Source organism: Vicugna pacos, chromosome 28 (assembly GCF_048564905.1).
Source record: "Vicugna pacos chromosome 28, VicPac4, whole genome shotgun sequence".
NCBI classification, from domain to species: Eukaryota; Metazoa; Chordata; class Mammalia; order Artiodactyla; family Camelidae; genus Vicugna; species Vicugna pacos.
The window spans coordinates 10376587-10404432 of NC_133014.1; the positions used below are offsets into that span (position 1 = coordinate 10376587).

Consider the following 27846-nt stretch of genomic DNA (forward strand, 5'->3'; position numbering starts at 1 on the left):
ACCTCAACAGGCACACATCTTTGAGGTCCCAGGACTCCCTGGCTCGTAATATGAGCTCAAGAAGTGCGTGAGGAAGACAGGCAGCAGATTGGTTCTCTCCAAATGAGTGAAGCTCGCTTAATTCTGTGGACTAATGAGAATTCATTCATGTATTGGGGTTTCTAAATGCATTCAGTGAGGCTGGAAAACACCCTGTCTGTTTTAGGCACAGTGGGTTTGGTCCCGCTCTGATGCGATCTGCCAATCTTGGGTGGCCACATTCAGAACCCAGCCTTTGCTGCTCTCTCTGCTCCCCCCTGAGGGGGCCTGCCCTTCTGGAGCAAAAAAGAAAAGCCTCTGTCTTAGTGTGTTTCGGTAAAGCACACAGACTGAGTGGCTTGAATAACATTTACTTCTCACAGTTCTGGAGGTGGAAGTCCAAGATCAAGGTGCCAGCTAATTAGGTGTCTGGAGGGCCCCCTTCGTGGCCTGCCGACGGCCGCCTTCTCACTGTGTCCTCACACCATGGAAAGAGAGAGCTCTGGTCTCTTCTATTCTTATAAGAGACTCCACCCTCACAACCTAATAACCTCCCAGGGGCCCCATCTCCAAATACCATCACACGCGCGTTAGGGCTTCACCGTGTGCATTTTGCAGGGATGTGCTGATCATTAATACATTTTTTCCTGGCACTCTATTTGACAGGAAAAAATGAAGGACAAGCAAGGAAACAAAAAGAGAAGGGAAGAAAGCCACAGAAGAAAAACAAATACTTCACAACGTGACTGAGATGAGCCCTTGCACGAATCCTCAGACAGCCCAGATCCACATCTTCACAGGTGAGACGCTCGCCTACATGAAAAGGTAAATTGGGCTCCTCTTCTCCAAATGACCCACTGTGCCGGGAATGAAGCTTTCAGATCACCTCTTGTGTTAGTTCACTAGGGCTGTCACAACAGAATCCCACAAACGGGGGGCTCAAACAACGAAAATGCATTGTCCACCAGTTCTGGATGCTGGAAGCCCCAGATCAGGGTGTCGCCAAGCTGGTTTCTTCTGAGGGTGTGAGGGAGAATCTGTTTTCCCTGCCTCTCCCCCAGCTTCCGGTGGTTTGCTGGCCGTCTTTGGTGCCCTTTGGTGTGTGGAACCATCTTCACAATCTCTGCTTTTATCTTCACGTGGTGTTCTTGTGTGCACGTCTGTGTCCCGATTTCCCCTTTTTCTAAGGACACCAGTCATATTGGATTGGGGACCCACCCTACTCCCAGGATGGTCTGATCTTAACTAATTATATGAAAACAAATGTATGTATATATATGCATGACAGGGACATTGTGCTGTACACAAGAAATTGACACACTGTAATTGACTCTACTTCAATTTAAAATATTGTTAATTAAAAATTTTTTTAATTAAAAAAAGTTAACTAATTATATCTGCAACTATTTTTTTCTAAATAAGGTCACATTCTGAAGTCCTAGAGGTTACAACTTAGGCATATGAATTTGCTGGGATCGGGGGCAGGCCGGGACATCATTCAACCCGTAACACTCTGTGTCTGGCACAGGATAAGCCCTGGAGATAGAGAAATAAATAAGACCAGTTTTGGGAAGGAAGTTGGCCCGTGGGAAACTGACGGCTGCCTCCCCCTCGGTTCTCCCAGGGTAACCACAGCAAAACAGGTGTGAGACCAGTGCACGTCCAGATGCCCATGATCTAGAAGATCTACCAATGGGCACTGGGATAACACCTTTTACAACAGGGAAACAGGTAAGGGTAGGGGAGATTTTCACACAAACATACGTCTAAACATTTAGGCAACGCGTCTAGGGCTTACAGAAAGAGATGCAAACAACGCAGAGAAAGGAGGTGCTCAGGTGACCCAGCCTCTCTGCTACAGTGAGAGACGTGCTCTCATGGAGGATGGAACACAGGTAAGAGAACACTTCTTAGGGAGAAGGACGCTGGAGCTGGACCCAGAAAGGGGCAGGAGTTTTCCAGGGGGTGCAGAATGGGGACACGCCAGGCAGAGGGGACGGTGGAGCAGACATACTGCCGAATGACAGGTCCCGGGCATGTTTCCGAGAACCTCAATTTTGCACTGTGTTCAGATGGTTTCTTATCACCAAGGTGTTGTACATGAGAGTGAAAGTGTACAATACCAGCGGTTTCAGAAGTAGGGTGTTCGTGTACCTAAAAAGCTTTGAAAACTCCTTGAAGTGCCAGCAGGTAATTTAAAAGTGGGGGAAAAAATTAAGCAAAATACTGTGACTGAGTTTCTTAACTTCTGATCATTTCAGAGAAACCCCACGAACATTGAAAAGTGAGTTTATTTTTACTAATATAGTTTGGAACGTTCTGCCCCCTAAAGGACCCAAATTTAAAAAATAAAAGTCTAAAATTTAATCTGTGTTGTATTAAAAGAGAAAAATATCTCTTCATCCTCTTTTCTCTTTTTTCCCACCTAAGTCACGATGGCGGGATTTCTTGACATGTTCACTGGGCTCTTCTCCCGCCCTCCAAAGTCCGCTCTTAGGACAAGTAACAGGGTCACTTCATGTTCCTTGCTTCTCCCAGCGATGACTCAGCAGAGAGCGGAAGGAATGGACATCTCTACCTTTACTTTTAGGTACCAAGTCCAGACCCTGGGACGAGACCAGGGCTCAGGAGAAATGTACAAAGCCAGTCTCCGGCCTCAGCTGCACAGAGGTCTCCTGAGCAGGGTGGAGGGTCCTGGGGTGCTCCTGTGCCCTGAATTTTGTACAGTTTGAGGGGATCGATGAGCAGAAGGAACCTCGGACTCCAAGGAAAAGCTCAAAGTGGCCAAAACACGGAAGTTTCCCAGGAGAGGCCGGCAGCGTTTAACGATGCAGAATCAGTAAGCGCAATTCAACTGCACAGGACTTGGCTCCAGGATGAGGGGTGGGAGCTCTGGGTGGGGGGCTGTGGCCTGGAGAGCAGGCTCGAGGCAGAGCTGGGGTGAAGCAAGGACCAGAGACAACGGCAGACACCAGCAGGGCCTGGCAACCAAGAAGACGCAGGAGAGCAGCATTCCAGCCCGAGGGGAGAGACACTGCTCCAGGACCAGGCAGCCGGCCCAGCCCCCAGCACTGGGACATCCTCAGGAGGGGCAGGAGACCCCAGGCAACCGAGATTAAATTTCCTCTACCCATGTGGAATGGGAGACTGTGCGTTTCTTGCACACCTGACTCCTAGCCTGAGATTCATGCTCGCCCTCCCTCCCTCACCCCTGGGACAGGCTTGTTGAATTGTGGTGGGTTTCTCCCGAGTCAGCCTGCTGACGGGAGGGCTGGGGCACACGGATGCACGGTAAGCCCACCTGGCTTTGACCAAAGAGTTCATGGAAGAGGTGGGAGGGGAGAAGGAGAGTCAAAGATTTGAAAGTAAAACAGATGCAAGCAGGAGGGAAAGGTGGCATCTGGGAGCTGTCCCACTGGTTTGTCCTGAACAGCCCCTGCAGACCAGGGACGCTGGGCCCTCCCAGATAACCACTTCTCCCTTCATCTCAACATCTGCGTTACTTGCAGTGAGAGTGACTCCATAAGGAACAGGTGTATTTAGGTGTTTAACAGAGTGATAGGTGGTGATCGTTTGGGGACTGACAATATGTATCCACAGGAGACTGGTCCAGGACCCCTGCAGATACCAAAATCAGCAGACGCTCAAGTCCCTTACGTAAAGCAGCATAGTACAGTCGGCCCTCTGTACCCACAGGTTCCGCGTCTATGGATCCAGAGGGCCGACTCTCTTGGCCTTGATGAGCTGGGTGATGGAGATGCTCGGTAAGCATCGGGAAAATGAGCCCCGCCGAGGTTCCCGCTGCCTCGGGACCGCCCCCCACCCCGACCCAGTCTGCCTCTTGGTGTGGGTGCACTTGGAGCAGGAAGTTGCCTTGGAAACAGAGTGGCAGGTGGAGGAGGGAAGCCCTTCTGGTGACCATCCCTACACCAGCCCTGCTCATGGTCCACCGCACCCTCCAACCCAGTCCCACCCAACCTGTGTCAGCCACATCCCGGGGGAAAATGTCAAAGAAGCTGAACCCCAGCATCACTGAACCTCTGACCCCACCCCGGACTTTTGACTTCCAGGTTTCTTGCAAGCAGAAAAGGCCCATTTCTTTTAAACCTCTGCCTTTTAGGTTTTCCATTATCTGCAGCCTAACCAAGCCCTGACCCCTTTGGTCCACAGCAGGGGCAGGGGGATGGGACCTTGGACATCTCCCACCCCACCCTTCTCTCCAGCCCACAGCTCCCAGCACACAGGCCCTTCATGGAGAAGGCATCCCGCCTCCTGCAACCATAGCCCAACAGACCTGTCGTCAAAGGAAGGAGGATCAGGAAAAGGCTGTGTTTGAGACCGCAGATCGACACAGCCATCCACCCTTGGGAGTTGCACCCTCAATTCCTGTCATCTGGTTAGTATGAGCCCCAGTGTAACTGGGTCCCCAGACGCGTTCTTTATATACGTGACAATATGCATGCTGGTTCTCGGGAAATTCTTCGGTTCCCAGGGCTCTAAAATGGTCGTGCCTTCTTAAGCACAACACACATGCTCAAAAGATCAAGAGCTGCTAAGAAATCATTTCTAAATTGAGGCTTCAACAAACCCAGGTCACCTAGGATGGCCCATTTCCAACAGGCTCAACCAGACCTCTTGTAATGTAGCCACCGTGAATCCACATTATCACTTTAACCAGAACCCAAATTCTGCAAAAATTCAGAAGCCCGCCTTCTGATGCCTATAATCACCCCACAGGGAAAGGAAATAGAAAATGGTAAAATCGATTCTATTCTATTGTGCTTTGCTCGCAGAGGAAAAAAGAAATTCTCTAGATGAGAGCATGGCCTGGTAGACAGAGTGAGAAAGAAGTGTGTTTACTGACTGCGGGGCAGGGATGAGAAAGAGCCGCCACGTGTGAGCCGGCACCCAGACGCCCTCCTCTGCCGTCACCACCGCCCTGAGCTCCGGTCGAGGCTTCGTGGTGCGTCTGATGCACCTGCCTCAGCTCAGCTCTCAGCCCTAGTGAGCTCTCCCAGCAGTTGGGGGCAGGGTGACCCCCAACAGCCCTTCCAGCCCTAAAACTCTTGCAAGTCAGAAAACCGAAGTGCTCGCTTCCAGTCCCTGTGGAGCAGTGGCCCAGAATGAACCAGAAGCTTTGGTCTTTCCTGTGGAGTTCACATGTGTATGAATGCGCTTCTGTGACAAACCTCTGCCCTCCCCCGCTTTAAGCAAGCAGGACAGCCGGTCACTCACCCTGCGGGCCCTTCAGCCCGGCGCGGACGCAGGGCAGCACTGGGCAGAAAGCCTTCACCCACGGAGCTTAGCGCCCGGATGAGGAAACAGACACAGATCATCAGGTGGGGGCACGAACGTGCTCCGCTGCCCTGGAGCAGGGGGTGGTTCGGAGGGAAGGGCGTCTGACCTGCTCAGGGGGTCGGGAGAGGTTTCCAGAGGAGGAACAAATGCACCGAGGTAAAAAATTCAGGCTCTCACCTCTAAGTCTGATGCTGCTGTCAGAATTTTGTAAATAACCTCTACCGTTTTGAAGAAATCCTTACTGTTCCTAGTTTACTGAGAATTTTCATCATGAATGAGAATCAAATTTTGTTAAACGCTTTTCACCTCGATTGGAAGGATCTGGTCATTTGAATCCTTCATTCTGTTCCTATAGTGAATTACACCGATTTTCTTTCTAATGCCTAATGCATTGCATTCCTGGGATAAACCCGACTTGATCATAATATACATCCCTTCTCCAGTATCCCTGGGAACAGGAGACAGGGGCCCATGAGTAATTTGATTCTGCCCATAATTCTCGACCCTCACTTTAAAAAAGTTACTGTCATCTGCGGCTGGTAGAAAACAGCCTTAGGGACCATGGTAAGCGCTGGGGACTCGTGTTTGGTTACTGAGGCTCTGCCCTCGTGCGGCCAGCAGGCTGCAGGGGAGGCAGCGCCAGTGCGATCTAGGCCTTGAGTGACTTGTAGGCGAAAGCACTTTTAGGGAGGGCGGAGGTGGCAGGAGCAGAAAAGACAGAGCAAGTCTGGGAAACAGCCAGCCAATCCCATGGCCGGGCAGAAGGGCCATCTGTGGACCATCTCAAATGCCCGAATACAGGGACGGAACCTCATCTTCCTGGGAGTGGGGAGCTTTGCACACTGCAGAGTGCCCAACGGCGAGTAAAGCGTGGTATAAACCTGTGTGTGCAGAACGGCCCAATGTTATTAAACTGGGAGAGGGACGCTGTGTTAGTTTGCCACGCACCGGGTAGCTGACTCAACAGACGGGTATTTCTCACGGTTCTGGAGGCTGGACTTGGAGATCAGGGAGTCACATGTCTGGCTTCTCCAGAGACCCCTCTCCTTGGTTTGTAGGTCTTTGAGCTCTGTCCTCACCCAGCCACCTCTCTGTGCCCACAGCCCTGGTGTCTCTGTGTGTGTCCACATTTCCTCGTATACAAGGACACCAGTCAGATTGGATTACGATCCACTCTTATGGCCTCATCTTAACTTAATCACCTCGTTAAAGACCTTATCTCCAAATAGAGTTACATTCTGAAGTACTGGGGGTTGGGACTTCAACAAATTTGGAGGAGATTCAGTTCAGCCCACAACAGAAGTTAACAGTGTTCCGGTTGCAGAGATTATCATTTTTACATTCTTCTTTACACTTATTTTTCTTGTCCAGCTTTCTCCCCCAATGAACATGTATTACCATAAAATTGATTTTTAAAGGAAAATAGGGCAGCATAAAAGTTCTTGATGCCTAAACTCCCTGTTAGATAGAGAACGCGGGCCAGAGCAGCCGGACTGATGGGCTCGCCACCCGCCCCGTCTCCGAGTATGCACTCCTGGCATCACCAGTCCCAGGAACTGAGGGGACAGGAAGGAAAAAGCAGGCGGTAGGCGCCCTCTCGGTGTGATGGGATGCATGCAGCGCAGACTCTGAAGGTGATCAGCCAAAATCCATTGCCTCCCATCTCCGGGGCTTTGAGGGCCTCACCAGCCACGTCCTTCATCTTTCCATTCCAAGCGGCTGCTGCTCCGGCCCACGTGCAGTTTGCACGGTCAGCCAGAGCTTGAGGACCAGTGCTTCTGGGAGCACCCACCCGAGCAGCCGGCAAGCCCGGCTCTTTCCTCTCGGGTAAACCCCAGGGCAGCTTCGGAAGGCTGGCTCCGAGCAGCATCACTGTGCAGCCTGACAGCCCAGAGCCACGTGCACGAGAGCAAATAAATCACCAGTCTGCCTGTGCCAAAGACGGTCGGCCAGGCTTGGACTTTGCATTCCAAGTGGAACAAAGGGCCTTCCGTGTTTTCCAACTAAAAAGTTCATCAACGGGCACGGTCTATACCGAGATGCCTGGAGTCTGAGAAGGCTCCGTTCCCATTCGCTTTGAGGAGGAGGTCGCTCTCCCCTCCCAATTTCGCTGTAAAAAATAGCTTGACTGAAAAAAGAAAACCTCCCATAATTATACCGTGCCAGACAAGATACTCTTTTTCCTTTTTTCAAATTTCCTTATAGTCTCTGTGCATTGCCTATGCATTAAAGAATTAAAAAATAGATCAGGGAGACAGAAGGGGTGACTCTGAGGACTTCCCTTTTTAACAGACAGTGATTGTGCAGCCCTCCTCCCTCCCCCCAACACACACACACACACATACACACACACACACACACACTGGGTATTTTGTGTTAAGCAAAGATCAAAACACGATCCTTGACCTTAAGCGCCTCCAGCTGCAAGGAAAAAGTCTCTAAGGGAGGGGAATGTAAGTCACCGAAACCCTTACTGAGAGCAATTCGACAGCAGGTATTATCCTTGAAGCCTGAAATTTTTCATACCCTGTGACCTAGTAACTCATTTAGGTAGGTCTCGTGAGGAAATAGGGACGGAGAAAAGACTCACGATCCCAAATATTTTCTGTGGCCTTATGCATGATAGTAAAAAACCTGGGAGCAATCTTGGTATCTCACTGTAAAGGAAGGAAACATCAACATGCCGCCCCGTGAACAGAAGGCGTGCACACGCGCCCCTGAGCATCCTCCCCCTCCCCCTCAGCTTTACGGGACCTGCGGGAACGCCAGTGGCCCAGGTGCACTGCAGCCTGTGGCCTTGACAGTGTGGAGTCGGGGACAGAGGGTGGCTCTGTGGACAGACAAGCCCAGGTTCAAATGCCTGCTCAGTCCCACCTCGGCCACACGGCCTCTTCCACCTCCACCCGTGGAAAGCAGGTTGAAATCCTGACCCTGCAGGGCTCTCGAGGAAATTACACCCAGCCTGACACAGGGGAGTTAGCATTTACCCAGATCACCCAACCAGGACACTGTAGAGCCAGGATTCAAAATTAGGTCCAGCCCATTCCAGGATTATTACTATTTCTGTTTCTGTTCCTTATACCAGACTGCCTCATCTAGATTATCCTCCCAAGGTCCCCGGGGAGGCATGAGCCAGAGGCAGACAGATAGCCAAGCAGTGGGGCTCCAGCTAGGGAAGCTGGATGGGGCCTTCGCCCCTGGGACACAAGGAATTGATTCAACAGGTCACGGGAACAGCCGCTTTCACGGGGAGGCCCCAGGTCTGGCACTGGGGTGCTGGAAGGGGATCCAAAGAAAACAGTTCTGGGTTTGGAGGGAGACTGTGCTCCATCACCGCCAGCTGTCAGAGGGATGCGGGCTGAACTCCCAGGCAGGGAGGGGCATTCTGTTTCACTTGGCTGCGATCAGGGTGTTTTTCCAATTGCCGAGGGAGGCAGGAGGGGACCTGCCTGCGCAGACAGAAGGCGCGCTGGTGCCAACTACCTGGAAGAGGGTCCTTCCGTGGGAGCTCCTGGTGATGGACACTCCAGCCCCGGGGACAGCGAGCTCCGTGTCAGCAGTTCCCCCTAAGCTGCTGGACCTCCCCCTCCCCAGGCACTCGGCCGCAGGGAAGGCCCAATTACCCCTCCACTGTCAACTTGTCACTTCCCCTTGACCCTGAAAAATAATATATATTCACAAATTGTCACTCTGTGACCTTCTTAAGTCACATTTGTGTTGCTCTTTTGACAGCCTTTCCTGGGGTTTCCTTTCACATCCCTCTGGAGCTGGGCTATCTCTCCAGTGGATGCCTGAGTAGCGATGATCTATTTAGGGGCAGGAAGGTGGCCCTGAACCATATAAATGTCACTTTCACGTATGAGCAGATTTCCTGGGCCCGTCACAGCCACCAGAGCAAGGGAGCTGTTGCTAACAGAACCTTTTTTCCAGCCCAGACCCGCAGCCTGCTTTCCCTCCTGCCCCCTTCTCTTTCCTTCCCTCCCTCCCTTCTTCTTTCTCTTCCTTCTCCTCCTCTTCCTCTTCTTCAAAGAGATCAAATGGAAATAAAGCTGAGGAATCCTGCAGGTGCTCTGGGAACCAGCGCAAAACAGCCCAGAGACCCGTGCAGGGATGTCGAGCCCTACATCTCCACGTGGTTTCACCCAAGGTGCAGTCACCCTCCCTGGGAGGAGGAAGAGACAGAAAGGGACAGAGGGAACATGTATTGAGCACCCACTGAGTGCCAAGTGTGCACACGAGCCTGTGGGGCAGGTAAGGTGTGCTTCGACGCTGTGGAGTGGAGGCTGAGTACAACATTCAGCAGAGGTGCCAGCACCATGGAGACGGGGCTGCAGGACTGGATTCATCCAGCAGCAGTGAATCCCCTAAAGAGGCTCTTTTGGAAAACCAGTGACTTTTGCCAAAAAGCCACAATAAAAAGACCCCATTGTGTTCACACGGTAATACTAAACCACAATGAAAAAGAATGATACATAACTACACACCACAATGTGAATGAATCCTGCAACATGGGGGGTCTGGCTCGTACCAGCTCATAAAGAGCAGACTGTGAAATAGTCTGAAATTTTGCAAACTGATGGCTAAGTCATTGGTGGCTTGAAATCAGCCAAGGTGGGAGTATTTACACTTCGGAAATGGGCCAACACTACAAACAGGAAGTCCTCCTTTCTTTTTCTTTCTTTTATTTTATTCCTCTCTTTTTAAAAATTTGATTCTTTTATTCCTTTCCTTCTTTTCTTTCCTTCCCTCCTTCCTTCCTTCCCTCCATCCCTCTCTTCTTCCTTCCTTCCTTCCTCCCTCCCTTCCTTCCTTCCTTTCTTTCTTTTCTTTCTTTTCTCTCTTTTCTTTCTTTTCTTTCTTTCCTTCTTTCTTTCTTTTTTAGAGACAAGTTACCAGCACAGCACCAGATGGGTCTTACAGACGCTGAGACTCTGCGTGGGTTCAGAGAGAATCATAGATTCTCAGAGGTAAAAGGGACCTAGGAGATCATCTCATCCAATTACCCACTGGATGCTGATATTTTCAAATAACTTCACTAACCCAGTGGGTGGCCGGCCAACTTTTCCAACATTTGCATACTTGCAGTCACAGGGAACCCACTGCACGACAAGGCTACCCATGGCATCCGTGTGTCGCTCTGCAAAAACATCACTGCACCAAAGAGAAATCAGCCTGACTCCCCACTGATCCTGGCTCTGCACCTCAGGGCCCCCCAACATCAGAAAGACGCCTCTTCCACTGAACGTCTCCCATCATGTGTGTAGACACCTTCCGCCCTGCCCCACTCATCTTCTCAGCTCAGCAATGCCTTTGGAGGGTCTCACATCCATTTCCCCCACATATACCAGGGTTTCCCACTTTTTCATCTTCTTAGTTTTGCCTCCATATTTTTTAACTGTTTCCAAGCTACAAATCAAAATTGAAAGAGCATTGTTTCCTCAAAACTATTTTTTTCTTAAAAAAAAACTATTTATAAAGAACTTTCACTAATTCAGGGCATTCAGATCTTTTATAAATCTGTCCCTGTCTGTATTTCCAGACTTGGCTCCATGTCCACTTTCTCCTTCAGCAGTGATGGTTTCTCCTCCAGGCTCCTGCACATGCTGGTCCCTCCACTCCATCATCACCCCAGAATCTCAACCCAGATGTTGCTTCTCACCTCTCCACTACACCATCCCAACATCTGTGACCATCATCCTCCCCGACAGTGAGCTTCTCCCTCCGTGGTACCTCTAGAACGTCTTCTTCCCTCTATTAGACACCTGCCCCACAGCACTGAAATCATCTCTTTGCATATCTCTCTCCCACAAGACAGTGAACTGCTGGATCAGGGACCACTTCTTCCTTGCCATCTTCCAGGATTTACCATCCTTCTCACGAGACATGGCAGATCCACCATTTTTACAGGATGACTTTTTCCCTCTGCTAATCCAACGCTGCTAAGTATGTGCCTGCCATGGATTACCAGGATGTGTTCCTTTAAGAGATGCCAAGAGTAGATTTCCTGATATAAATCAGTTTGTGTGGAAATAGCAGCTTTATTAAGCAACATGTTCAGATGCTAATCTTACTTAAGCCCAGTAGAGTATTTCTCAACACGGATTTCTAAGAAGAAAGCTGCACTGAGGGTTCAGATGACAGGATTTCGCTCACAGAAGCCAGTCAGAGTCGTGAAATCAGTATAACTGGGGTGTTGTGTACACAACACAGCCCCTTCGTGGATGCTTTTAATGTATTTGGATTCTGATCACATGTATAAAGGTAATAATCCACCAGTCAGAAACCTATCACAAGTTCGTTAAAATGAGAAAGCTTCTAATAATTAAAAACGTGATGCCAGACTTTCAGCTTCTAGGGAGATAAATACACGTACTTCTCCCTGTTCTTCCTGCCAAGTCCAATTAAAAACCCTGGACATTGAGTATAATATACATAGAGAGAGAGAGAAACTCTGAAAGGTAGAGAGAAGACAAACAGACTAGGGAACTCAGAACCCAAGTAATCAAGCAACGAGTTCTCTCCGTCAACTCTTTGCCTCGTGTACCCCAGACTTGGAGCTGAAGAAGCCAGAAGACTGGAAACACCGATGGGCACAGACAAAAACAGCCCCAATAAAAGCCTGCTCTCTCTAACCAAAGGACAGGAAAAGCACAGTCTAGCAAGACAGAAAACATTTAGACAGTAACCAACCAACTTCAATCAAATACCATGTAAAAAAAAACTATGGCCCCACGCCTAACAGCAAAGGTCAAATGGAGAGCCTAGACGTCCACCCTCATAGGCGTTAAGGAAGTGCCCCATCCCCCGGTCAGCATGGTATCAGACAAGGTTGGGTAAGGACCTGTGGTTTTCATCCTTACCAAGCAGGGAAGAGCACCCTCTCCCACCACATGGTGTTGGTGGAGAACATCTGGAAAGTCTGGATTTCCTCCGTGCTGGGGCAGTCTCAAAGGAGAGCGGAAAGTCAGGGTTTTCACCAGGGCTCAGCAGCAATGAGACCGCTGCCTCCCCTCCCCCACTGATGATGTCCTTTGAGGCCACAGGAGGAGTAGTGAGCCACGCCTGCCTCTCTCCTCAAAATACATTCAAAGCAAGCAGAAAGAAAAAAATCGTAGATATAAGAGCAGAAACCCATGCAATTAAAAGAGAAAATAGAGAAGATCAATGAAACTGAGCTGATTCTTTAAAAGCTCAATGAAATTGGCAAATCTTGAGCAATTCTAGCAAAGAAAAAAGAGAAAAATACAAAGTACCAATATTGGGAATGAAAGCAGGGGCATCGCCACAGAAGTGCTAACTTCACAAGGCCGATAAGGTTAAAGCTACAGACAACTCTAGACACGTAAATTTGGCAACAAAATAGACCGATTCATTAAAAAGCACAAAATACCACAGCCCACCCTAAGTGAAAGAGACCATTTGAATAATTCTACAACGATTATGGATCTTGAAGTCAGAATTTAAAAGCTCCCTGAAAAGAAAGTCTCCAGCCTCGATGGTTTTACTGGAGAAAAAGCATCTTTAAATCAAAGAAGTTTTAATAACAACTTTACAAACTCTCTTCCAGAACTTGGGAGAGCACACTTCTCAATTCATTTTATGAAGCTAGTATTATCCTGATACCAAAACAAGGACAATTTTTTTTTTAAAAAGGAAAATTGCAAATCAGTATCATTGATGAATATAGATGTAAAAATCCTTTACAAATATTAGCAAGCAGAATTCAGCAATACATGGAAAGAATTACCCACCATGACCAAGTGGGGTTACTCCAGAGACTTGAGGGTTTTCAATCTTTGAAGATTAACCAGTGTAATCCATCATATCTACATAGCAAGTGAAAAATCACATGATTGTATCAAAGCATTTGACAAAACTGAGCACCCATTCGTGATGAAAACACAGACAACTAGAAAGACAGGGGACCTTCTTCAATTTAATAAAAAGCATCTACAAAAAGCCTACCACTGTCACCTCACTAAAATAAATCTACGGCGAACATCATACTTAAAGGTGAAAGGATGCTTCCAGCTGAGACCAGGAACAAGACAAGGACCCCTGCTCTCACCGCTCTTACTCGGCGGGGTACTGGAAGTTTTAGCCAGGGCAATAATGCAAGAAAAGGAAGTAAAAGGTATACAGTTAAGAAAGTAAGAAATAAAACTATCCCTATTTGAGATGGCATGATTGTCTATGCAGAAAATCCAAGAAAATCTGCTATTTGTTTTCCGTTTTGTTCCATTTCTTGTTTTTTCTCGCTCTCCTACGGGTTACTCGCACATTCGTTTTTATTCAATTACAATGTTTTTGAGAGTATTTCGTTGTATAGACCCCTTAGTGGTTGCTCTAGGCATTTCCAAACATGCATGTAACTTCTCATTACCTACCCACGTTGATGTTTTTACCGTCTTAAGTGAAGTGTGGAAATCTCACTTTCATTTAGGTTCCCACTAGGTGTCTGCTGGATTTCCTCCCCTCGTCCTTGGCCAGAGAGCAGGCTTCTCTTGTGTTTTTTGTCTACACGTGTTGGCAGTTCCAGACTGTGGCCCTCTCCTGCTCCCCGTCCAGGAGATAACACGAAAACCCAAGGAACTCACCGCATTGCTGTTCCTGAAGTCCTAAGGTCCCTGCCTAGTCCCCCTCCTTCTTTTCAGCTCTGAGTCCTTTCATAATTGTCTGGTCAATAATTTCCAGAGCATTCAGTTATATCGGGCAGAGAGGGGAGTGCGTATATGCCGTCTTGTTCTGGAAGAGCTAACATGTATGTTTGATGCCCACTCTGTGCAGGGCCCTGCACTCAGCATCCACAGTGAATCAGACAGAGGCAAAAGTTCGTGGACTTTGCTGACTGCCTGGACCATGAGGATGGGGGCCAGGCTATAAGGCTATTAGCTTCCGGGTGGTAGCCTGAGATGAAGTTTCACAAAAGTGAACCTACCTTTAAAGGATGAAAAGTCTTTGGTATATTGCAGAGTCACTGAATGGATCCAAACCTGAACTCCTCCCGGCGCCCTCCATCCTTTCCTGTCCTCTGTCTCCTGCCCTTGGTCCAGCTCAGTAAGTGGACTTGTCCTCTACCTTCTTCCACCTGCTTTTGTAGCGCCCCCCTCCTGCCTTACTCTCAGTCTACCAGTTCTCACTCCGACTTCAGGGTACCTACTTTTGGAAGGTTCCTCATTTCAGTCCTGAGTTCTAATTCGCTGAGGGTCAAGGAAATCATCTAACCAAGATTGTTTTTATTGCATCTAAATTAAGAGTAAAATTGACTGTGAAGGGGCACCAGACATGCCTGTTATGAGCCAGAGCTGGGTACTTGGAGTTTTGATAATATTTTGGCAGTTTTGTGGCTGTTTTTTGCTACATTCTTGTTATTGGCTGTGTTCCAGATAATCAAGGCTGCTAGAAAAGTGATCCCTTGATAAATAAAGCATTTTTACATTTATTTGGTAAACACTTCCCATCCCATACGACACCTAACAGTTTTAAGCTCATGACATGGACTCAATAAGTCCTCGTTGGGTAAAATATACAAAAATGAAGATACTTTTTTCTACTTTTCCGTTACAAGAAAACAGATGAAAGGATACTTTACAACTCTCTCCAAAAGGAATTGTTTCTGTGCCAAAATCAAACATGAGACACTTCAACCCAAAATAAAATCTGACAATGTCATGGGTAACCTAATTATAGCTCTTCTGCAAGAAAAGAGTATGAAACCAAAAGGGATTTTCAGTTGAGTCTTGTTGGAAATTAAATCCAATTATAATTACCATTAACTATGGACTGGATAACACCATTTCCAAAATGCAGAACACCCCTATCCTAGACCCAGATTTTAACAATGAGGCTCCGTGCCAGGGACCTCCAATCACTGAGACGGACACCTGGAAGGCCACACCGTGGGCCCTGGAATTAGGCCTCGGTGGTAGATGGACACGTGTGACTTAGCAGAACAAATAACAGACTGCCAAGTACTTCTACAGTCATTTGTCTGGACTCAAGGTGGGTCCCTAAAATTATCATCCACCCTGATTTCCTGGAAGCCACTTGCCAAGGCTATCAAATCTTTATTAACAGCACACCTATTAGGACTAAACAAACTGCCCTCCTTCTCTTCTCGCCTCCCTCCGATGCACGATGGAAAGTGCATTTGGATGCATCCCCCTCCAAACTCACTGATCAATTCATCCTGGGCTGTCAGATGATCATTTAACTGTACTGAAGCCTCCTTTGCCCATTTTGCCGCCCAATGATGTGGGCAATTGCATCCTCTTGCGGGTCTAACCCTCTTGGGGGCTCAGGCCTGTCTCTGTTCCGGGGTCTCCGAGAAGAGATGCTTTTTAGGGAAACTAACTTTCAGGAGCCGTTGTTTCCATGGTCAGTGTGGCCTGGCACCAGCCTGAGCAGTGGCTTTGCTCCAGCAGCGTCTGCACCTCACTGTGCATGTTTGTGTGTGTGCGCAGACGTTCCAAAACAGGAACATCCTGGTGAGCACTTTTTCCTTGATCAGCTCCCAGGGCTCCAAACAGCCGCTTACCGGCGCCCCTGCATCTGACCTGCCCCATCCCATCCCTCCTCTGCACACCTACCAGATGGGTCTCCCTGAAACCCCAAACCACAGGGAGCTGCCCCTCCCCTGGTCAGAATCTTTTGGGGACTCACTGCCACTGCGTGGAAAGGAGTCTGGACCCACCGTCGACCTCCCAGCCTCCCCTTCCGCAGTCCTCTCCCTTTACAGTGCTCAGAAAGTGCCCACTCACCTTTCCAGACTCCGTTAAGACTCACATCCACTACAAACTCTTTCCCAACCGGTCCGTCCATCTCCGCACCTCAGCAAGCAGAAACGACACCATATCGTCTATCATATAAGTACTGTAACCCTACATGAAGGCCTCTCTCTATTGGACAGCATGCTTCTGCAATGCGGGACCTCTGCAAGCGATCTTTGGATGCTCAGCTCTTCACGTAAGTACCTGGCACACGGCACTCAACAGATGCCCGACAAGTAAGTAAATGCACCTTTTGGCTGACAAAGGATTCCAGACCCTTCCTGGAAGAAAGGATACAATCAAAGGAAAAGCATTTGAGCCCAAGGGAACCTCTCACATCAGAGAAGTGAGCAATGGGGGAGCCTGCTGGGTCCTCCAAAACAGCACACAGCTGTGCCTCCCAGGAGGCCCACTGTGTCACTGCCAATCATGCAGAGGGTACGTCCGGCCAGCAAAGACCAGGGGTGAAGGGCACAAAGCCATGGCCCCCTTCTCCCTTCAACCTGCCCTAGCACGGGGAGCAGGGGGCTAGGAAAGAGCAGAACTTAGCTGCTTCCTGTCCCATGATGGTCCCTCCCCAGATCCTGAGCCAGGCTTGTCCTGCAGGAAGGGACGTGTGGAGAGGATTTCAACCATCATTCAAGAATGGGGGGGGCCCTGTTATGTCAGGGTCAGCTGGATTACTGTTCTCAGTTCTTCACTCTCTCCCTTGGTCATGGTACATTGAAGTGCCTCTCAGCAGAGAAGATGAGGTTATTCCCCTCACCCTATTGGCTTTAGACCTGGCCATGTGACTTGCTTTGGCCAATCACATGTGAGCAAAAACTCAGGCTATGTTTGCATGGTTTGGCTTAACCTCTCGGACTCCTCTCATTTGCCATGTGAGGGGTATGCCCCAGGGAGCTGCTTCTCCCATAATGAGATACATGGAGCAGGTTCACATCTGACTTACAGCTGGAGCCAAGCCCAGCCAAGCCTATCCAGAAGCAGCCACACTCCAGATGACCCACAGACCCACAGGCAAGCAAAACACGTTTGTTCACTGTAAGTCACAGGACCACGAGTGAATCGCTTTACTGTACTAATGCAGCCACACCTGATTAATAGGCAGACACAGAAAGCTTACTATTTAGTCCCCTTCTGTGAAAGAATTACTAGAAAATATCCTTCAGCAAAACAGAGTGTAATCTAAGAGACAGTCAGGGAACCAAAAAAAAGGGATAGGAAAAGAGTGAAATATAGAGTTACATCTAAATCGGTATTGGCTGTAGGAAAAAATTAACAAGAGCCTTGATGATTGTTCCAGATGGTCTCAAAATGAAAAGTGGTGATAGTGGAGAAAGTAAAAACGTTCAGGTCTTGTTCAGAAGGAACAGGAGGGGATGAGGAGCATAGATGTAATTAAATCAACACTGATAGGGAGAAATAACTATCACTGTGTCGATTAAAGTTTTAAGGGTAATCACTGGAGAAACATAGAATTGAGATGTATTACTTTCCATCTATTAGAATAAAAAAGGAGGGAAGAAAAGGAAGAAAATCAATCCAACAGAAGGTAAGAAAGATATTTTTAATTAAAAAAAGAAGAACCAGCAACATTTTAGACATAAAACAGAACAACTTTGCAGGAATGAATTCAAACACATCAGTAATCAGTAAAAATTAAGATTAAGTTCTATAAAGACAGAAATTTTAGGATTAGAGGACACCCTTGAAACAAAACAATGCAAAAAGCAAAGCATTAAAAAGAAAAAAAATAGCAGGAAAATACTAACAAAGAGATACTGGAGCAATATTATTTCCAGACAATAGAATTCAAATGTAAGGGCATCAAAGAGGACAAAGAAAAAATATATCTAATTAATAAAAAAGTAAAATTTGTAAAAAAAATCATCAATCTTGATGATCCTGACAACTAACTCCAAAAGATTTCATACAAAAACTGATAGCAAGGCAAGAAATGGACAAACCCACCTCACAATGGATGCTCTCACACACCTCTTCCAAAATTCAACGGATTAAACAGACCCCCCAAAAAGTGAGGCTCTAGAAGTTTGGAATAATATAATTAACAGGGATGATTTAACAGAGACATTTTTATCCAACAGGCAGAAAACACACATTAATTTCAAACACACAAAAATTGGCCACTATCAAGCTTCAAAGGAAACCTCAACAGGTTTCTCAAAGCAGAAATCTCACAGGGCGCCTTCATTGAACACAATTTCATCAATTATAAATTAATAGCAAAAGAAGAGCCAAAAACCCAATTCATCTGAGAACTTTAAAACAACCCTGAAAAAAACCCAAAAAACAGACATAGCCAAACCATTTACTCATGGCTCCCAGATTGTTGCTCTTGAAATTTTCCACTGCTGTACATCATGCTTTTGACATTTCCTTTTCCCTCTCAGCATGTCCACCTCTTGGGACTCGCTTAGATATTGGACATGAATATTATTAGACATACCTCACAGACAGTATTATGATATGCTTTCCATCCAGTGTGCTAGCTTTTAATCAAGAACTGTGGCCGGAAGGTATTTGAATATAAATAGCCTTTGCTTATCTTCATAGTATTGAAAATTTGTGGAAGTAACTGGCTGTATAGAACATAATAAAAAAAATTTCATATTCTTTTATTCTCTTTTTTTCCCTCTTTGCATTCCTTGACCTTACACTCTGACTCTGTGGTTTGTGATATTCACCTAACTCCAACGCCTTATTCGTAAAAGAGCCTTTAATATGTTCCTAAGGGAAATGAACTTGAGGTCTGATGACCCAGACTCAGGTCCAGGAGCCACAACTTAATAACCAGTTATATCACTTTAGACTTGTCCTCTCTGTGACATATTTTCTCTAGTTATAAAATTCTGATAATGATACTTGCCATAGAGTTGTTTTGTGTGTGAAATGAGGCAAGAAGGTGAAAATCTTTTGTAAGTTTCTATAGACGTATGTATGCTTTTGTTCTTATTTTCCTATTTTAAAAGTGTTAAAAACATTGCTTAGATTCCCCTGCACTTCAGACTTCTTTCAGGCAAATTAGTAGTTATCAGAGAGGCAAAAAATTACCAAATAGAAATGAAGTCAGCAACTGTAGGTCATCCCCATGCCCGTGGACTTCCCTTTACCTGCCTGGTACCTCAGAGCCGCATTACTTGGACTGTGGTCTGTGGATCATATTCTTTCATTCTTAAAATCAGTACATTTTACAGTCTTCTTTCAACATGAGCCTTTTTTTGTACATTGAAGACTATAACGATTATGCTAAATAAGACTGCGGATTTTGCTTTTTTACAAAGGGGTCTTAAGTAAATTTTAAAAAAATACATTTTAGGTAGACAAAAAACGTACCTTGAACTTGAATCTCCTCTCTTGCACCCAATCTGTAAATAATTGACATATTGTGCCCTAAAGCACTTGGCTCAAGATAAGCTTATTTGTCTGAAAGCCTGTATCATCAAACTCTCTTTAAAATGCTGTTGAATATGACACTTTTGAAGAGAGAGTGTACTCAGGGCTTGGACAGGATATGACAGGCCACGTGTGCTAAGTGTACAATAAATTTTCTAATTTTACACCTAAAAGAAGAAGATGTGGTCACTTAAAAATACATATGTAGGACTTAACGTACTCTTGCTTTGTCAAGCTGTTTGCTGTAACAGTTTTCAGGATCATAATGTTACTCTAACTCTCCAAAGTGATGTCATTTGGCAGCAAAGTGTTAGTTCAAATACAGGCAATTACGTAATAATTGATAAACATATTAAAAGCCAAAAATTCAAACAGAACTGTGAAATCTTTTAAAACAAATACAGAGCAATGCGTATTAAAACCTGTGAACTGCAGTCAGAGAACTATCCTGAAAAAGATTTACAGCCTTTAATGCAAACATTAGGGGAAAAAAATGTAAGGAAAATGAATGCACTAAGTATTCAATTCAAGAAGCAAAAAACAAAGCATCAAAAAAAGCGCAGAACAAATACATATAAATAAGTGAGTTGCTAAATGAAACCAAAGATTCTTTTCTTGCAAACTAGATCAATAGCTAAATAATTCTATAAAAGGAGTCATGAAATTAGAATTTAGGGTGTCTGTGTGCGTGTGTGTGTGTGTGCACGTGTGTGTGTGTGTGTGTGTGTGTGTGTGTCTAAGCAAGTGAATGTGAAAGTGATGGGAATTTGAAACTAGTAGAAAAATTTTTTAATGCTATTGGAACAATCAATAAAGTTTTCTGAGACAGAATTAAGGTTAGATCCCTACCCCACACCATTCTCACAAAGTTGGCTTTCAAATGAATCAAAGAACAAGCATAAAACATCACAAAAGCATTACAAAAACTGTAAGATAAACATTTCTGTAAATGTAGGGGTGGAGTAGAGATAAACTGCAAAAAAGAGAACTACAGACATTTTCAACCATGTACAGCAAGAACAGAAAAAAAGGTTTAACCAGAATAGATCAAAATATTTACAACATGCCTAACAGATCAAGAATTAGCATCCAGAGTTACAGACAATTTAATCCGATAAAAGTAAGAACCCTTTCCCCTTTTCTTCTACCCTAGGAAAGTCAACCCACAACTCCATGATTTCAGCATTCATTCTCCTCAGCTCTCTGCCCAGACTTGGTATATACCACCGGAAATGCAACCTTCCAAAACCCACAGTGTAAGTAACCTGACCGTATTATGCTGACGGAAAATGAATAGTCATGAGCGTTACATGAAGAGCTGTCTAGATAGAAACATGGACCTCGCTGTGCATAACATCTTCTAAGACGATACTGTGAGTGTCCCAGGGGCCCCCTGCTGGATCAGAGCACAGCCTCTGATGATTGGTTTCACTCTGCAGCCACATGAAGTTAACGTCCCACATAAGAAACCATTCTGATCTCTACATAATGCAAACTAACACAGCCTCCTGTCAGTACCACATAGATCCAAAAAAAAATGTTACAGTGCTCTGTTTTTACTTATAGGAAACAGTTTCCACATAAAATTTATCAACCATATTCAAGCAGAGCAGATAAAGTTTAGCCAAGAACATTTTATTGCTGTTTTGCTATTGCTATTGTTAAAAAAAAATCTGTTTTAACTTAGGAGAGCATAATAAGCATTGTATTTTAACAAACTCTTTAAATTTTTTTCTCTTTTCTTTTTTTCCAGTTTTATTGAGATATAATTGACATGCAGCCCTGTGTAAGTTTAAAGTGCACAGTGCACAGCAGAATGATGGGACATACACATATTGTGAAATGATAACCACAATGGGTTTAGTCAACATCCAGCATCTTATATAGATGCAAGAAAGAAAGAAAGAACTTGTCATGGAAAAGAATCTGAAAAAGAATATAGACAGATATGTCTATATAGATAGTCTGTCTGTCTACGTAGGTAGATGGATGGATGGATGGATAGATAGATAGGTAGATAGATGGATGTATAATTGAATCACTTTGCTGACATTTGAAACTAACAAATATTATAAATCAGCTATACTTCAATAAAAAAAAAGACAGGGAGGATTTATTTTCCCCCTTGTGGTGAGAATTCTTAGGATCTATTCCTTTAACAACTTTCAGATGTATATGACAGCAGATATATATTACAAAACTTTGTTTTTAAACAGGAGGATGTGGCTAGGCAAAGAGACACAGCAAACAAGCAGTCAGTATATGGAAGGACACCGGCCTTACTAATGTCTGCACAAAGGGCTGTGGGGAAGGGAAGGGCAAAGAAAAGCACAAACCCTTGCACTTGAACCCTTGCAGGAGATGCACAGAGTAGCAATGGAGGAAAAGTTCAGCTAACAGAAGGCATTCGCTAAGGACGTCTCCCACCAAAACTTGAATGTGACTTGAAGGGCCTCTTTGATACATCCCCGGTGTGACTCACAATTTCTGGGACTCAGAGTAGCACGGGCCCTCTGACGTTCCCACTTGCATCATAAATCCGATCACACTTTGTTTTCCTTTTGGGAGCACACATTCCGCAGTGAGTCTCATGCGCAATGACTCTTGAAAACTTACCCACGTGTAAATCAGGCCACAACGTTTTTTTTCATGCAAAAAGCACCCAGTCCCTCTTCCCAGGGTTGCAACACGAAACCTAGTCAACGTCTTAGAAACCACAGAGCCAGGCTTGCCCACAAAAACACCACTCCCAGGGGCCCAAGCCTGCCGAGCCCCGGTGAAGGGTGCTCAGCCACGTGGGACACTGAGAGCAAAGCACACAAGACAGAATTACCAGTTAATAATTAAGAGAACACCGGGGGAAAGGACCAGGCCAGGAAAAGACAAGACAGTTACATCAAGCTCTCCCAGCTCATGTCACAGGGCATCTGAGGGCGCAATCTAGGGACCAGCCCTCACCCTCAGGAAGTACTTTAACCATCCTATTTGTTTTTAATTGTGGTAAAATACACATAACCTAAATTTTACCAACTTAACCATCTTTACGTGTCCTGTTGGTCAGTAGCATTAAGTACGTTCGCGTGGCTGTGCAGCCTTCCCCACCATCCATCCACAGAACTCTGTCATCACACCCATCCTAGTTCCTTCCACCCAGCCCCCGGCAGCCACCATTCGACTTTCTGTCCCTAGGAATTTGACTACTCCGGGACCCTCTTCTGTAAGCAGAAGCATATGGAATTTGCCCTCTTGTGCCTGGTTTGTTTCACTTAGCAAAATATCCTCGCGGTTCATCCACGTGGCAGCATGTGTCAGAATTCCCTCCCTTTTAAAGGCTGAATGATTCCATTCTACGTATACACCACGGTGTGTTTATCCATTCACCTGTTGATGGACACTTGGGTTGCTTCCACCTTTTGGCTATTGCAAAAGTCATCCTATGCCTTTTTTTAAAGGCATCCAGAAGGTTCCACAGCAACCCACTGCAAAACCTCAGAGCGAGATTTCTTTTCCCAAAACCAGTCTTGTGTCCAACCTAAGTCTTTTGTGCTGCATCTGAAGGTCATCTCTCCCTCGTGCTCAGTGAAGGCTCTGCCTCCACTCCACCACTTATCAACTGTGGGACTTTCAGCAACACCCTTCACTTTTCTACAGCTCGACTTCCTCATTGGTAAAGGGGGAAATCTTTGCAAGGCTTTGGGGAATATTAAATGAGCGAATGCACAGAGCCTGACACACAGTTAGGAGTGCAATATTGGTATCACTCTGAGATAAGCACGCTTTGTAGATTTAAAAATTGTCAGTTTTTTTAACTTCTCTAGATGACTCATGCTTCTTAATCAAGCCCCCTTGTGTCCACCAAGTCAGCCTTGCACATACAGAGATGCCACATGCCTCCTGAGCTATGGGCACAGCCCCATGCTGAATGGCTCAGGGCTGAGAGGTGGGGTCACGCTGTAAGAACCAGGCTGGGGAAGCATCACTCTAGACCCCTGGGGGATGGGTTCCAGACCCCCATCTCTTTGCTGCTCGTTGACTAGTGCCTACCGAGATGGACTAAGCCAGACCCTCCTGCAACACACACACACACGCGCGCGAGCGCACACGCGCGCACACACACACACACATGCTTCCCCTTTGGGGCAAGGCTTTCGCATGCTGACACGGCTCTCAAGGCAAGGTCAGCTCACCTAGCACCAGACTTTCCAGGCTCCATTACATGGCCTCTCCTAAAATGCCCCCATTTCTGGCTAGGTTTGCCCCCTTTTACAGTCAAATTTTTAAAACAAACAACAAATACCATTTCCTCTCAGCCCCGAGTAGCCCGTGCAGCCTCATAGCTGGCAAATCTGTTCCTGTCTTCAGCCTGTGGTCCTGGCGTGAGTGCCCAGAGCTGACAGGCACTGTGCTGGGGCGGCTGCAGACAATCGCCCATCAGTGGCCTCTCTTGCTTCACAGCCGGGTCTTACTTCCTCCTCCTGGGCCTTCCTGGAGGGGAGGTTGACCATGGTTCATCTGCTGCAGTAACGAATTAGGCTCAGTTTTTCACAGCCCCTCGCCCGCCCAGCAGCCCCGGGGCCAGGAAGCCCACCCAGCCACAGGTGCCTCCTCCTCTGGTCATCATTAAGATGGAAACACCAGGGGAGGCCAAGAAGGTTAGCTCATCAGGGAACAGTGTCCTGCCGGACTGACTTTCTCTGGAGAACAGAATCGTGGGAGAGGCTGAGTTGGGGGACAGACAAATCTGGATTCAGATTTTATCATCGCTGCTCCCAGCTGTAGGCTGGTCACCACTGTGGTGGCTGCCCTGCTCACACCACTTCCCCCGGGGGCTGGGGCCTGTGACCGCCCCCCTGGCCATAGCTGATGGAGCTGGGGGAGAAATCCCTGACCAGCCACCTTCACGACATTGCGAACAGCTGGTGGCAGCCCACTTTTTCACTTTACGAAGTGTTCTCCTTTCAAACCAGGGATCCCACTACAAGCCCAAGCTTTATCTGCTTCTAAAATCATAGTCAGAAATGTCTGAAAACCTCATGCTGATGTAACCGCACGATCATCCGGTCCCTCTCGATCCCTCTCCTGGAATATGCAGCTTGAATGGCACAATTCCTAGACCAAGAGCTCCTGGCCCCCAGGACTCCTCCCAGCAGCATCCTAGCCAGAAGGCTTGTTACTCAGCAGCTAAAATCCAGGGGTTTCCAGGTACCTGCTCCTTCCAAAGCCTGCTTGTTTCAACTTTTTCCAAGATTCCAGAAATGGGCTCTGCAGCCCCCAGTAAATCCCTGTTTATTGCCTGAGCCATCACAACCTTAACTAGTACTTTGTGTGATCGTAAGCCAGGCCAGTGGCCAGTGTGAGTGTGCAGTGATGGACACAAAGCATCCAGCACAAGCTTGGCCGTCAGCAGACACCGTAAAGAACAGCAACTCCCACTTTCTGGTAAGACAGAGGTCAAGAGGGCATCAAAAGCGGAAGGAGCGAGGTGAGGAACAGAGCTCGTGCAAAGCTGGAGGGAGAGACAGGTTGGAGTGTGTCAGGAAAGACCAGCTTTACTCAGTTTCCGCTTTTGCCTCAGACTACCACCCCTGATTCCCACCCCTGCTCCCCATCCCCACACACACCCCAACATTATCTATCCTGATGATTTCAAAAAGCCGCCAATCACTGGAGAGCATCTGTGCATCACAGTGCTATGGGCACCTACTTTTCTTTAAACCCACTGGATGGGGGGGATGCCTCTCATGAGGTGGCAGGAGAATATCCTGCCAGAGACATCCACCTCCTACTTCCAAAAATGGCAAAATGGAATTAAGATTGCAGAAGAAGGATTTAAGGTTGCTAATCAGACAATAGGAAATACCATCCTGGATTATCCAGGTGGACCCAATGTAGTCACATGAGCTGTTAAAAACAAAACAGGGAGACAGAAGAGCTGGTCAGAGATGTGGTGTTGAAACGGACTCAATGCACAGTGGCTGGTTTTGAAGATGGAGGAAGTGTCACAAGTCACAGAATGCAGTGACCTCTGGAAGCTGGAAAAGGCCCTCAGGTTACAACCAGCAAGAAAATGGGGAACCCAGTCCTACACCTGTGAGGAACTGGGTTTTGTCAACAAACCAAATGAGCAAAGATGCAGACTCTCCCCTTGAGCCTCCAGAAAGGACCACAACCCCACCGACACCTTGATTTTCACATGGTGAGACCCATGTCAAACTTCTGACCTCCAGCCATAAGATAATAAGTTTGTGTTGTTTTAAGTCGCTGAGTCTGTGGTGGTTAGTTATGGCAGCAATAAAAATAAATACCCATGGTCACAGCGCATGCACTGCACAGACTTGTGCTGGCTGTATGATATGCACGCTCATCTTTAATCTTTACTACAGCCCTGTTAGGTGACAATGACTGTCATCAGCTCCATTTTATAGAATGGAATGTCAGAAAGAAGCTATGTCCCCATCCCGAGCTCCCACAGACACTTAAGTGGGGAGTGGGGACTGGATTCCAAAATGATTGGACTTCAGAGATTGTCTGTAAGTTACTATGTAATTGTGCCTCCCCAGGTCCCCAGGCACCACCCAGAGCCACTACATAACTATTGGTCCCCTAAAGTACGTGCATGCGCACACACACACACATACACACTCTCATCCACACACAGACTAGTAATATCCTGGCCACCTTTTGCTACTCCACCCCGTGCTGAGTGACCCCGAGTAGACTTTTACAGACTGTCTGCTTGTGTGGTCGCTTAGGAGTTTTGTATTTTCCAGGTTCTTGTAACACTTGACATAAACTGGCAAAAAGGGTCTTCAAGTTCAGCAGCTGCTCAAGTAGGAAAAATCACCTATGGTTTCCATGGAAGGTTGTTTGCTCCTTAAGAAAGGGTTAGAACCAAAGTCCACACCCCCTGCCACTCCCTGCCATGGCAGATCAAACCCACTGGCTTCAACAAAATTAATCATCTTAAGAATATTTTTTAAAAAAAGAAACAGTCAAGCAAACCATTTATAAATCTAGAATAAAGTTTGATTAATGGAGAGGGTGAAAAACAACCCTTTATGGGTGGCGTGGTTTCTTTTACTATCTGTGGAAGATCAAGATGACAAACATCACAAAAACTGTGAGTTGACGCCAAGGAGTAACAATCTCTGACATGTCTTTGTCACTAATTCTCAGAATTCTAAATCCAAATAACACTCCTCATAATAAACCACGGTTTTGCAAACTGCGATCTTCTGTAGAAGGGGTTTCACCCAACGTTAATCCCTCAATGACTTTTCGTTTTTCATTATTGACGGCATTTCCTCCTTTTGCAGAGAGCAGACATGACTCAGCAACCGTGACCGTGACCTACGGAAGGAGCTTGATCTTTCATGAAGACCCGAGCATCGTCTCTGCCAGGTCACTCTCATCCCATGGGACTTCGCTGAAGCTGCCAAAGGAAATTCCTCGTTTTATGGGAAAGAAGGAAATCTGCTGTGTTGTGAAATGTAGGCAATCCCGGGGATGAAGAACCTTTCAGTTTAGCAAATAACAAATTGGGAAAGGGTTCCTAAAAGAGTTCCTCCCTCCCCCGGCCACTATCCAAAAGTAGTGCGTTCCTATGAAATCTCTCTTAAGTAGAAATAGCAAAGAATCAATTACCTAAGGACCCATCTTGCTAACAGATGCTTAAAATAAACAGTGATCAAGCACAGAGGCTCACTTTGAACTGACACAGTTCAAAGCCATGGCGGCTTGATGCTGAGACGCTGAGTGTAGTTCCAGGAGCAGGAGCTTGGTGGCGCTACTCTGCTGCTGGGGTGTGCGAGGCCTCTGTAACGGATCACTGCAAAACACATGCTGATGGCTATTCTCACTTCATGCCTTTTTCCAAAAAAAAGCAAAAATCTTCTTTGGATTTCTTTGGTTCACAAAAACAGGTACTCATGTGGGTCTTTCGTAACGTGAAATGGCATAAATTGAACTTCGGAAAAGTAGGGGATGCCTGTAATGGTATTCCCATGAGGCCCGTGCTGACAACTTCAGCCAGGAGCCATGGAGACATCAGAAGAGATGACTTGGCACTTACAGCCTTCTTCTGATTGCTGAAGTAAAAAGAGAAATCACAATCTGACTTGTTATTCAAACACCTCGAAGCCAAGAAGAAAGGAGGAAATGGATATTAAATATTTACCATGCCTCGGTGGCTGTGGCAACACCAACCACTAACGCGTATCTAGTCGGGAACTCTGCTACACCATTATACGCATCATCTCATTCATTACTCACAGCAGCGATCTAAGTCCCCAAAATGCAGACGGAGAAACTGAGCCTAAGGCAGGTGTCTGTCCCAGACAGCGGA

The 27846-nt window shown here is 46.6% G+C and overlaps 1 protein-coding gene across 2 annotated transcripts in view; it reads right to left on the minus strand.

Annotated features, from left to right (window-relative positions):
* Positions 1–1344: 1344 nt before the first annotated feature.
* Positions 1345–27846, minus strand: part of ANAPC1 (anaphase promoting complex subunit 1) — a 180736-nt gene continuing 154234 nt past the window's right edge. Inside the window, exons 51-52 of one of the 2 annotated variants that reach the window (XR_012065178.1) lie at positions 23800–24017; positions 1345–1554 (exon numbers count right to left, since the gene is read on the minus strand). The gene's annotated coding sequence lies outside the window, so the exon portion shown is untranslated. The remainder of the gene's footprint in view (positions 1555–23799; positions 24018–27846) is intronic. The other variant, XR_012065179.1, reaches the window with a different exon arrangement.